We start from the raw sequence: 14,784 nt of genomic DNA on the forward strand, positions 1-14,784 counted from the left end.
TTTGGTGCCACTGTGTCTACTATACAGGTAGGTATAGTGTCCAAAATTCGGCGCAATTGACAAACACGGAACACCGAAAAATGGGTGTTAGCATTTTTTCCTGAGTCTGAGGACTTCAGTGTTATACCTATAAATTGGTTAAATTAACAATGAGAAATTGACTGAAGAAACTATTAATTTATAACTTATTACATTATCTATACAGAGAACATTTTTCTACTAATCGTACGCTTAGTCTTGTGATGATGGTAAAAATTGAAGGAATTGAAGCAAATTAAATATAATATTATATAAATTTGTCTAAATATTGTCTCAAAGTAATTTAAACATCATTTTTTTTGTTTATTTTAAAAGTCGAATACAAAATCAAATAACAATAAAATATTATATCATTATATCATTCCCTCAAAAATATTATTCTCTATCTTTTAAGTAATGGGTGATTTTATTTAAGACTACTTAAAAACATAGAAAAAATTATTTTGCTTAAAGAGAAAACAAATAGTGCACTGATATCCTCTTAAATAGATTTTTGGCTAAACTTTTCATAAATGAATTTGATCATATCTAGCAAAAATTGTAATAAAATTTGTTCGATTATATTTTTTAAAATTTAAATCTGTTAAGTCACAGAAAAAATGTAAAATTTAAAATACTTATTTTGATTTAATTAAGTATATTTTAAATAATTGTATGTGAACAAGAGTTCAATATAATAAAAAAAAAACCAATTCGAAAAATTTGATTGAAGTTTTGTTATTCTTAGTACCTATACTAGAGATATCAAAATGTAAATAGTAAACAGTAAATAGTCATAAAGGTTATTTAAGGTGCGCACCAGTGTGGGAGAAGACATGCCACCTATTTTGTGAGATGGTATATCTTTTCTAGTAACAGAGTCAAAATTGAAAATGATGAATCTTTTCTCAAACAATTTGATAGTGACTATCATAAAGGAGATATCCCATTACTGAATTTATCAATTATTATAACTGAAGTAGTATGCTATAAATAAAATATTCAGAACGTTTGCCTTGGAGTGGAAAAAAATAGAATTTGTGGTTAGAGCCAAAAAGGACATCAGAGTAGCTGAAAAAACTCCTAAAAATGCTACGGAAGCTTTCAAACGCTTTGTAACAAAGAAATATTCTCTACTGTTCTTCGGTTTTTACTAATATTGATTACTTTAACAGCGACGGCACTAAGTACCTAGTTTTTTTCGTAGATCCTTTTTCTCATTACGACGCTTAAAAACTTATTTAAGAAACTCAACTGTGGAAAATCGCTCGAATGGTTTATAGTCTTAAAAATATTTTAGTGGTAATGAATATTCGTCGTGATGTAGTTGTAAACACGAACAAAATAGTAAATGCATTAGCTTTAAAACTCATCGCATAAAGTTTATTTATTTATTTCATAAATCAATTGTAATGTATTTGTGTGACTGGTATAATAAATTATACAATTATACATATATGCATTAAGTTATTAATTTGGTGTGATAATTTTTTCAATTAATTTTGAATGACATCCCCCTTTTTAAATTCCTAGCTACAGGCTTGAATGTCAAATGTTAAATTAAGTACTAAAATTGTTATCCAAAACAATTATAAACATTAATGGAATTTAAAATAATTATGTTTATTTAAATAAATGAAAATCATAATTTCATATAGTTACATTTATTTATCCAATAAATATGTTTTTATTAAAAAAAACTAAAAAATAGTATTGATTATTTGATATTTGTTTTTCAAAAAAAATTAATACCTATTATTATTATTTATTAATAAATACATGGTGATTCAATTAAATAGGTACTCTGGTAAAATTCCTTTCCATAATGATAAGACAATTGTTTTTAATTTTTTGTATCTCTTTCATTAAATAATTTTATTTAGGTATTATATTGACTGAGTTTAACGATATACAATATGGTATATTTTATAATTGTGTTGATCGCCAGTATTTCAATAATTTAATTTTTATACAATTCAAAGTTTTTTAGTCAGGTAGTGCATAAAAATAGGAATGTCTTACTTATTTTGTCATTTAAGTAGGTGTGATATTGATATTTTTGTGTAGCCAACTCTGAGTCTGGACGTCTAGTCATGAATTTATTATGATTACTTTATATGCATTATGTTTAAGTGTAAATCTGAATATAACACTGTTGGTGTCGTCGATGTTCGTTCCCACATACATTATATTATAACATACATGACTACACGAGTAATTCAATACAAAGTATAAATTCATATAAGCACACACAATAATGTTGAATACGAATGACGGATGATTACTTGGAATAATTTAATGATGTTTATTATTATTATTATTGTTTTTCTACCTCTCCCTCTTTTCAGCTTCTAAACTCATTCCAATTTATGTAAATGTATTCGTTATTAATTTGTCAGCCACTCGCGTTATAATATGCGTCACGGCCGCCGCGATGATTTCCATTACCAGTCTCGCGTTCGACCGTATAAGACGGTATTACATTATAATATTATACCGACATCCGACATACTATTAAGAATTATCTTACTATAACTTTACGCTTTTTCATTATAATATTCGGTTTTCGAGGCGATGAATGTAATAAACGAACGGTGCTGTTTGTTTTCGTTACGTATATTGAAAAATTCACTCAACCGAAAACGTCTTCTGGACTCAACAAATAGGTGTTTTTCCAACCGAAAACACGATCGGAGTGATGGCCGAAAAAGTTGCCGTATATAATATTATAACATTTGTACAATAATAATGTACACTCGCTTCTGTTTATTAATATCCAAGCTGTTGGTTCATTGGCGTAATTAGGAATTTGGTTTGGGGAATTATATGTTTTTATCAAAACGTGTAAGCCTCATACAGTAACCTACCACACTAAATATAAAATATTAGCAGTAAAATAAAAGATTTGTTGAGTGGGGGGGGGGGGGTAATCCTCCTCATCCTCCTTAATTATGCCCCCGTGCTAGTTATTAACCTTAACATCGCTTCGTCGGGAGTATACCCTTATAGTCGGAAAAACATTCTTATACAGGGGCGTGCTCAGGAGAGGAGATTCAATCCTCCCCATAGCGATCGAAAAATGTATATTATGTATTTGTATAAAATTATAATTATTGTATTTCTCAAAATCAGATTTTTTTTTTTTTTGTTACAATTGATTAGATATAATTTATATCATCATCAATCTGTGATATTTGATATTAGTGTTGTTACTATTATATAATCACAGAAAAATTTCGAGTTATATAATTGTAACACTTATTTTGATATTAGTTCATATGCAATTAAAATGTTGCATAAAAGTAAAATAACACACTTTTTTACAACTGCTTCCACGAGTGTCTGTACTACTCCAGCGGATACATTTAAATAGAAATGGAAACTAAATCAAATAATCGATGATCAGGTGAGGTAATAATTTTGAAATTTTTGATGCGAAATTGGGTGGTCGTTACGAACAATTTAAAAAATTTAATATATCAGTAGATATATGCCATATTAAAGTCTTTATAACTTAAGTATAAAACACAATTTACATATATTGTGTAAGTGTATGACTGTCTACATGTAGTTATTAGTAGTTAAATACTCATTATTGCGAATTAAAATTAACTTAATTATAAAATATTAGAGCATTACTATTAATATGATAATAATTCTTATTATTATTTACTGATTTACTTTATTTTAAAATTAATAGTTATCATTACATATCGCGATTTTGAAACTGTAGGTACCTACTTGTCCATTTCTTTCGAAAACAAGTTTGGTGGTCTAAAAAAGGTTTGTGTTTATAGTGTGGTAGCAACTATATTGTATTTAATTATTTTTTTTTTATATTCTAAATGGATTAGGTACATTTCAAATTTACATAACAAATAAGTGGGTTATTGTTTTTTGAAAATTTTTTATTTTGGAAAAAAAAATAATGAAAAAAGTAGCTATGTATTGCTTTAATATTATGCAATACGATAAACTGATTAAATTTAAAACGAATTATTTCCAGGAATAAGTTTGTGTTGGGAAATAGGTTAGGCATCCTTTCATATAGACACGTGCCTAGCATATTATGCTTGAATATTAGTATATTTCACCCAATTAACATAAAAAAGAATATTATCGATGTATTTAGTTCTACTTTATTTATTTATTTATTATTATTTCAACGGATCATATGATCAAATTACAAAATTAATTTAATTATAGTTCAAGAAGAAAAAAAATAGGTACAAATTAATCAAAAACAATTTTTACAAAATAACACAAAATAGAATATTTAAGTATAAAAGATTCTGTATACATAAATATTAAAAAATTCAATAGAATTAAAGTTAAGTAAATCAATGTTTATGTCATTAGCTATTGATATTATCCTATATTTCTATTCATAAGCGAAGCTGATGAAGCATAATTTGTTTTATATGTAAAAATATAAAACATAGTCGATGATCTAATTCTACGTCGAGGGACATAAAAATTGAGAGAACCTAAAATTTCAGAGCAGGAGATGAAACCATTAACGAGCTTAATTAAAAATTAAAAATCATATATTTTCCTCAGATTAAAAAAACTTGCGATTTCAAAAAAATGTAATAGTGAAAAAAGAATGTTGCTCACGAGTAAATTACATTTGAAGGCCATGAATCTAAGGAAATGGTTTTGAATATTATCTAAGCGTTTAGTTTGATAATTTAAGTATGAAGACCAAACCACAGCGTTGTATTTCAATTTTGATCGGATTAGAGAAGTATTAAAAGTTTTAATGACAACAGGATTAGTGAAGTCTTTACAATTTCTAGTAATACAGCCAAAAATCATTGAAGATTTCATGTTTAATTTACTGTATGTAATAAGTGTTTATTAAATGTGAAGTTGAATCAAAAAATACACCTAAATCACTAATTTCATGATCACGTAATAAAGAAGACTTATAACTATGATAAGGCACTATAAGTAGATCATGAATTTTAGCGAAAGACATATTTTTATATTTATCGATATTAAATGGTATAGTTTATTAATTGAACACCAATCTGAGAAAACATTCAAATGCAATTGTAATAATAATGTATCGTTTAAGGAATTTATATTTCGAAGCAATTTCAAATCATCCGCAAAAAGAAGTATACTTGAGTGTAGAAACATAAATCATTATTAAGTAATAAGAACAATAAAGGAGCCAAATGAGAACCTTGAGGTACACCTAAAGTTACATTGAATGGATTAGATTTGAAATTTTTATACTTTACGATTTGTTCCCTTTTTGATACGTTTGAATCAATCCAAGAAAGAAATAGATCTTGAATAACAATGTTATATAATTTAGAAATAAGTATAAAATGGTTTACATTATCAAATGCCTTAAAAAGTCTTTATAAATAACATCAACTTGGGATCTAGAAACAAAAGCGTCCAGTATATCATAAGAATTTTTGAAAGATTAAATGATTTGTAGTAGTTTATTTACCATTAATAAAAACATGTTGGTCTTCACATACTAATAGAGAGAGAGAGTATCAATGGAGTATTTTATTTTTTTTTTGATATAATTCATGATTCGAAGATTTTTGGAATAATAAAAAGTAAGCAAAGTGGACGGTAATTTGTTACTCTAGTTACAACACCACCCTTTAAAATTGGCGTCATAAAACTTGTATTCCATACTGTTGGAAAAGTACCTGTAGATAAACATAGGTTAAATAAATATTACAGTGGAATAGTTAAAACGAATTTGCAGTTTAAAAAAAATACTTAGAATCAAATGTGGGCCAGGGTTAAATTTATAATTAATTGTTTCAAGTTCATTAAAAACATCAGTAACATTAAAGATTACAGAAAATAAGTTTAAATCGGAGTTTAAGGCAGGGGAAAATGTAGAAGGATTAAGAGTATTTGATAACGCATCCGAATCCACATAAAAATTAATTATAGGTAATTATAAAAACAATAAACCATTATATTAATAAATTAGGCGTATACTCTTACATAAAATATGTTAATTATAAATGACAGTTTTTTGTATTCATAATCATCTTAATTTGAGATATTTTGATGATTAAATTTATTGATCAAACGCATTTTTTTTTAATCCGATCTACGTTTTTGGTTGAGTGTTAGGGTCTATTGAAATTTTTTTTAATGGTGGGGCTTAGCGCCTGAACCCCAATTACTTGCGCCTTTGCTTAATTTATCAGCTTTTTTAATTTAATTATTATAGATATCTGTATGCAAGTTTATTGCAGGGCATTCTCCACGGACATTTAATTTGTCACGGCAAACGCTGTATAGTAGCTACTAGTTAATTAATAAATGTATATATCGAATAAGACACGTGGAAAAGCAGATAAATATTATTTACCGCAATGAATTATATAAATATGTTTAAGTTAGCTATACGTCTCAATGAATTTGTATATGCACACATTTAATATATATTTAGGTAGGTATAGGTTCCTATAGATATAGGAACATAAATATGAACCTGTTTTTTATTATTATTATTATTATACGTTCTCGGGTATGTATAAATTTTAATAGTCAAGCGTTAAACATATTATGTGAAAATTACACATATCCGACACATATATTCAATGTATCTGGACACATGCGTGTAGATGTTTAACGCGCCTGAGTTGTTTTATTACACGGATAATACTTCAAATGTATTGACAGCCGTTTCAACGGGAATCGTTCTACACGGACTTGTCGAGGTTTTAAATATTTTAATGCGTAAAAAATATATATTATACCTACACTTATATATAATATAAATAAACATAAATAATAATAAGCATATACTACCGCGTATATACACGAGTGTGAAATGTGTACACATAGCCACACAAGTGTACAGGTACCTATGCCTTTATGATTATTATTGTACCGAAAGCATTTTACGTCACGACGAATCGAGTACGTGTGTGTCGTAGGGGTAAGATGCTGCGTACAAACACAGAGACGTTAAACTGCCGAACCGGACAGATATTATAATATGCACGCCGCGTGTGTGTATTATATGGGATGTAATATTATAATATTATTACGACGATGGTGACCGGTTTTATAGCACATCCTCCGAAGACTTGGGGGTCCGGTGTGTGTGTGTGTGTGAGTGCGTCATAGAATACTAAATAGTTTTAACGTACCTATATGAATAATAATAAAAACAACCGACCGCCACAACGATTGGCCGGAACGGTCTTACGGAACGCCATTTTATATTCTGTATAGGGAACCTTTTAAAACGAAAAAAGAATCAATTAAGCCCACCATAGAGACAGATTGGAAATGAGTACATAGGTATGTAGAATACTAAAGCCCGCATCACGGTAATATATTTAGTGGGCATATAGTTTCGAAAAGAGACAGAAATTAAATTTGGTCATTCTCCGCCGCCGTGACCGAACGTTAAAAAAATCACAATGCGCGTCCCCATCATATACCTACCTATAAGACACAATAATATAATAAAGACTTTAGGTACTCATTGTATTGGTACCTACGTATTATATAATATTATACATATATGCCCGTTGGGCACGTATAACGCGGGAGCGTAAATGTGTAATATATGAACGTGTATCACGAATATGTATAATCTTCGGTCAGGGTCCGTGTCGAATTTTCTGTTATTATTATTAGTTATGTTGTTTTCAATTTGGACTGCGCACCAAAGTCCGTCGGCAGCGGAAAAGGGTGAAACTTATTGCTGTTTAACGTTATTTAGTACACAGACACACTCACGCGTATAAATATATAGGCACTGTAGCACGGCTAAATATATACATAAACTGGTATGCGGGCCACCCCATTCGTGGCAACACCCTTTATAATTTTTCACGCGAACGCAACAAAGACAATTGTAGGTACTACAACAACAGCAAAAAGGTCACACTTAATTATTACTTACGGGCATGATGACGTCAGATTATTTTACCGAAATAACGAGAACGTTAATGTAATGAAAAACACTCATTTTTTAAATGCTTTACGTACACCTTACAAAATTTTAAATTCTTAAATAAATAAAACACAACCGCGTCTTCTCACTATAAGTATATAAACATGCGAGTCTAAGCATTAATGAATAAGAAAGTTAAAGTTAAATATACGTTTTCTCTTAAGAGTCGTCGAATACAACCCCAAACGAGGTGTCTTGACTCCTACAAAATACTTAGCTATTCGGAATTATTATTCATAATTCAACTGTCATCATACGCGAATGTGTTTCTATGCTTTTTGTATTTGTATTTTTATTTTTAAAATGCATCGCCTAATGTTAAACAATAATAAAATGGCGTTGGAATTTTTAAAAGAAGACAAAGCACAAAGATGATCAATTTTTATTGTATATGTATATTAAATAAAAAGAACAAATCAATATCTAATTTTACTATTTTAGTGTATAACAACAATTTACTTTCCTATTTTAGGAATATGTAATCATGTAATTACTTAAAAGAGATATTCATATAAATTTAAAAAAATAGGTGAAAAATCCAATTCTATATCAAGTACCAAGTATCTATTTTATTTGTTGTATATTCGTGAATTGTACACCACATACTATTTATAAATTCTTAACGTATTTTAGTAATTTGAATAACAATTTCTAAACATGTAAGTATGCAATATTAAAACGTAAAACTTAAGTTTCAAGTAAAATCGTATCGTTCAGGGTAAAAGACTAGGAATTGAAGTACAAAATTTACCATAATATATAATTCATCTATATATAACACATTATATTCTTCTTATAGAAAATTAATTTCAATAAATGAAAATTAAGTTACAACTTAAATTGAAAATATGATTTTTTTTTATTAAATATCATTATTATATAATTAGTTTTTGAAGGTATAAAAGTCTAATTTGCTTAAAAGTTAAAATAATGTGTAAAACTATAATCCGACTAATCCGAACATCAAACAAATCTACAACACTTTATAACATCGCGGAATTAAGGAATCATCCTTTGCACGATTATATCATCCAAAATTTTGCACGTTAGCACACACATTTTTATCCAATTTTTATTACAAGCAATAATTACAATAATATAATTATAAGAAACAGTACCTAATATCAGTGCTCGAATTAGGAAAAATTAAGTAGAGGAACTCAATACAACGATTTAAAAACTGCGTTCCAAGTGCAAAATTAATCAAAGCAGACCCATGGGGGGCTACGCCCCCCACACCCCACTTCCCACCACCCACCTTGCGTACATTTCGAATACCTACCACTTTTCAACTACACATTAAGTTATATGAAAAATACTGATTGTTATAATCTTGTTCTGGTCTGTGTGAATGTGTAACTTGTAAAGAAAACATATTATAATATTTTTAATGTCTTCAATTATTATGATTTTAATAATCAATTCAACACAAAATGACTCGAAAAGTCAAAATACGTCAAATTCGATTACAATGCAAAATCGAAAAATTCAAAACACCCATAAATGATAACAATAACAGAAATAACTGAAACTGATAACATTTCGTTCGGAACCATTCAGTAAGCTCTTACCCTATGTTCAGAACACGATTTTAGATGGTACCATCACACACTTGTATGCACTTGTCTGTACACCATATCTATTTTGTGGACCGTAGAAAAGCATGGTTGTAGATATTAAACCATATATCTTAAACCGTGTAGAAAAGATATAATAAATTATTAAACTATTATATCAAAAATAATTTTGATATGAAAAATAGTAATTGTTTTATATAATTGACATTAATTAAAAATCCATATTAAAAAAAAAAATCATTTCGGACATTAGTTTGTACCGTCCCCCCGTCTAAGTAAAAAAAAAAAAATAAAAATAGTAGGGGAGCTCCGTCCCCCTGCGCCCCCCCCTCCCAATTCGAGCACTGCCTAATATACGTTTTCCCTTCTGTTACCCTCACATTCTAGTAGCCGATACCACAAAGTTTGTCTGCAGTTTTTGCTGGTTTTATTTGCCGTCGATGCCATTGCGATGTCGCCTGCACGCGTACACACTACACAGGGCAATTTGTATCTACTATTATTGTAAAAGTCCGCTCGGCCGACAAATGACAATACTGCTCCTCTCCCGTTATAACTTCAATCGAAAATACAGCTCGACAGCCTAGACCAGGGGTGTCCAGCCCGTCGTCCGCGGTAGATTTTGATGTGGCCCTCACTTCATTTTAAAAACCATTAATTAATTTATATAATATATTAATATTACGAGAGCGAATTTATTTAAAGAATATAAAACTAAATAATATAAAACATCTAATAAACTGTAAAGGCCGACGCACACGTCCGTGTTTTTACCGTTGCGGCATCTTATCTTGTGCATTGGGCCTAAAGATAAACTTTATTAGTGTTTTATGTTTATAGGTTCCGATACCGATTCATTTGTGTCATTTATTAACAAATAAAAATAAAATACCTATATAGAATTATTACTAAGCACATGTAATCTAGTATAGAGTATAGACATACAGTTGTGCGCGTGCAGTGATGGTCAGAACAGTGTTAGTGCACAATATTATTATTTATTTAATAACAATTTTATAATTTGTAGAATAAACTAATAATCAAATAGCGAAATTTCGTCCAATATTAATACTTGTCAAAATATTTCTGCTTATTATTCACTATTGTAAAATTATAAATAAATGTATTGTTGTATTACAGAATATATTATAATTTAATCATTAAATTTAAATCTATTATTATTAAAAAAATGTAGGTATGTGTCCCACAAAAACTTCTAGTCAAATTATGTAGACCAGTCTTCACAAAAGGTTGGACACTCTTGGCCTAGACGATGATTTTGTCAAAAGTGCATTTATTGTACAAGGTTGATGACCACCTGATTGTGAGCACAGTCAAGTTGTTGTCAACAAGTGACGAGTCCGTTTCACATGAAAGTGGTGTTAGGTATTACCATTCTTGTATACGATCACCATGATGATGGAATGACCACAACAGTGGTCTTTAAACTTTTTGACTCTTGACCCAATTTTCTAACCATACATTTTTTGCGATCCATGACGTGACCCAAAACCACAGCTGCATAGAGAAGAAATTAAATTAAAGAAAATTACTAAGTATTTTACGAAGGGTATTTGATCATTTTTAAGCCAAAAATCAGAATTTAGTGAATCATATGAAAATTTAAAATCTACTATTGAGCACGCTTTTCTATATTATTATAAAAACCATAATGAGTAGAAAATATCGTACCTATACCTATTATAAAAATATTTCTACATACAATACTTTATTCAAACTATGATGACATTTCTTGTTCACTGCATAGGTACAGAGTCGAACAACGCGTTTAAAAATTCTCATCACTGTAGTTGTCATTATTGTTAATAATAATAATAACGATGTATATTTTGGAAACATTTCATTTTAAGTGATCGTATAATATTGTCTCGTTAGTCGTTACTCGTTACATCCGTGAACAACAACGAATTTCGGATGAAACGTATAGGTAGGTATAGATACAACAAAATATATTGAATTTTACATAATGATCGTATTTGGCTCACAATATTATTATGTATGTATTTTTTTATTGGTCAGTATATGTATATTATATATTATTGTTATTTTTTTAAGGCTCAGAGCGCAGTTGATCTACAGATTTACGATAATGCGCCCGGTAAAGAAATATCGTCGTAACCTCGTTTAACGCCACAAACATTTAATGATAATGTTTACAGTCGTAAAATTAATATGTATTATATGATGTAGGTATATATATTCTATATGTATGTAAAATACTGCAGCAGAGATCAGTGTTTGAATGCAAGATTTATGACATGACCGAGCTAAGACGGCCGTCCGGCACTTTAAACCAATAAATTCTCTCTCTCACACACACACAAGTGCATACTCTGTATAATCTGTATATATTAAAATTATAAGTACGATGGTTATTGTACGGTGTACATCTCTATAATGTATATATTATGTATATATAGTGTTTTATAAAGTACACAACCTAGGTATGAAAATATTTTATATTAAGTAAAATTTAAAAAAAAACTTTTTAAACCCTTTTTCACGAACGCCGTCCAATTATATTTTCTAAATTGTATGAGATTGTTTTAGTAATTACCTACTACAACACCAATACTATGGATATTATTTGTAGTTTGTGGTGTGGAATAGTAACTAAATTAGATCATCGAATAATTTAGCCCGAGTGTACCAATATAGTGAATACTACATTGTTAATCGCACCGCGGTCTTTTCAACTGCGTTATAATTTTCAAGTATATAATTACAAAAAAAACGTTGTTTCATACATATTTAAAAGCTTCTAATTTTATTAGTAAAAAATAATTATCAAAACTGTTAAGTAAGTACTGAAAGTTACTTCCTTATCAAAAAACTATTGTTCAGTAAAAATGTCATTCGTTTTGTAATTATTTTAAATTATCATTTCTAAATAGATTTATATTTAAAAGAAATATTTCTTTTAAAATTACAGTTCCATTTGGATATTTTCTCGATTTAAATACGTGCCCATATTAAAGGTTAATTTTATTTGTAGACTTAGAGAAAACAAAACAGCATAATTATTAATCATAAATGTTTTTAAAAATAAACATATATATTATATTATTATTTATTTTTTATAGAACACAGATAATATTACTTGAAAATGTATAATTATTTAGAAACATTTTACCATTGAAATATACGTAAGTTCACCATAGTACATCATAATAATATAATCATGAACTACAGCGTATAGTATATATCGTATATAGGTAAGAAACAGTGGGCGGTGAGTTGTTCATATTAAATGTCATCGCATATTATGCTACACGTGAAGCTTAGATACCGGGAGAGATAATAGTAGTATAATACCCATCATTTAGCGGTATATGTATGTAATACTTACTGCTATGTATATTATGGACAAGTGGACAAAAAAAAAAAAAAATAAAATGCCAAGATCAAAGAATCTACCTAATCTTGCGTGCACCTATATAACCTGCTATAGAGGTACAGCCGTATTATAGAAATGACAACAGGTGCAGCGGATACCTATATACCAGATACCTATGCCTATTATGTGTATGGCTGATCTTGAGTATTTACTATTTAGGTACGTATATATATATATATAAACACTGTCGTACACCGGACGACGACGAGGCCTACGCATCGGTAATCATATCGATTAATCAGTATCCTCGGATTTTTTTTTTTTTATTGGATCGTTCCAAAAAAACAAATTGGTCGACCATTAATGTGACCGGTTCGCGCGTCCGTGTGTGTTTAAATTTCCAGACGGTAAAAAAAATCGTACACACCCAATTAAAATTCGGTTTTTTTCTCTGTTATATATCTTATTAAATACATAACGCAATTATATGCATGTTTTAAATTATGCCAAATGATCCTTTGTTTGTAACTATTCACAAAGAAGACAGACAAAAAAAAAAAAACAATACTTGGTAGGTACTGTATTATACCATCCCAACAGTTGCAGCCCGCGGTTATTATATTATTAATTATTTGATCAAATATAATATAGGTTAATACACTTACAACTCTCACGGTAAAATTTCATATAGGTATACCTACCCACTTAATTTATGAGCGAAGATCCATTTCAAAATTTAATGAAGATAAAAATTTCTGTACACATATTTAGTAGTTACATCAACGAATTGCAGCCGATTACTATGTTGACATTTATTATGTGTACTCATAAAGATTTGACAAGTAACGTGACCATAATTTGTTTTCTTCAAAGCGGGACACCTGTACTTTTTAATAAGAAAACCATTTATTTTACGTTAAATAATAATTTCTTTCATTGAAAAAAAAACATTAGTTCTTTATATGAAAATGATAACAGAATAGGGCAAATAATATATTAATAACAATAGACTCACTCCCAACAATATATGGACTATGGGTTTTAGTGTTTTACATTATGTATAAAATATGTAGGTATAGATATACTGTCAACTGTATAGGTGTAGTATAAACAGGGCCGTCCCTACAATTTGCGAGGCTCGGAGCAAAACTCTTTTAGCGGGGCGCACAAAAAAAAAAATTCATACTCTCATTTACATTTTTGCGGGCACCCTTATTCAGTATGTTAAGTATTTTTACCTATTACCTTTACCAGTACCTCACATAACTATTTTGCACCAAAGCACCAAACACAAGTATATCTATATTATTATCTATGATTAAATTGCTGTATATTTTTATAATAGATCGATAACATTATTTATTATAGGTAACGACAGAAATAACAATAATTAAAAATTAACTTTTCTTGATTTGAGATCAGCAAATGTGCAAATAACATCATCCAAGTCCAATCCATTTAGGTACTATTTCACGTTCTATAGATATTATTGCTAAATTTTTAGTTTTCTCTTGACTTAGTGTTCTTAGGTACCTAATTTTTTACCAACTTTAATTTTGAAAACGATCTTTCGGCTGTTGCTGTTGTAACTGGTAATGTGAGCACAATCCTTATTGCTATAGCAACATTAGGATAAACATCACCAACACTGTTGCGAAGGATTTTTTATAAGACTCTTAAAGGTGAGGTACCTTTATCAATTATTTCTGAAAGAAGGCAAAGGTCATCATACAATTCCACTCCAATAATGTCCGGGTTTTCCCCTATTTGTAACATACCTAATCATGGCAACTTTTTAACAATATATTTGAATCAGCCGTCGATAGATTACCAATATCAAACAGAAATCCAAAATAATTGTTAAAATGATC

The sequence above is a fragment of the Diuraphis noxia genome, unplaced genomic scaffold, assembly GCF_037042655.1.
Source record: "Diuraphis noxia isolate RWA-SAM2 unplaced genomic scaffold, SU_Dnox_SAM2 contig0001, whole genome shotgun sequence".
NCBI classification, from domain to species: domain Eukaryota; kingdom Metazoa; phylum Arthropoda; class Insecta; order Hemiptera; family Aphididae; genus Diuraphis; species Diuraphis noxia.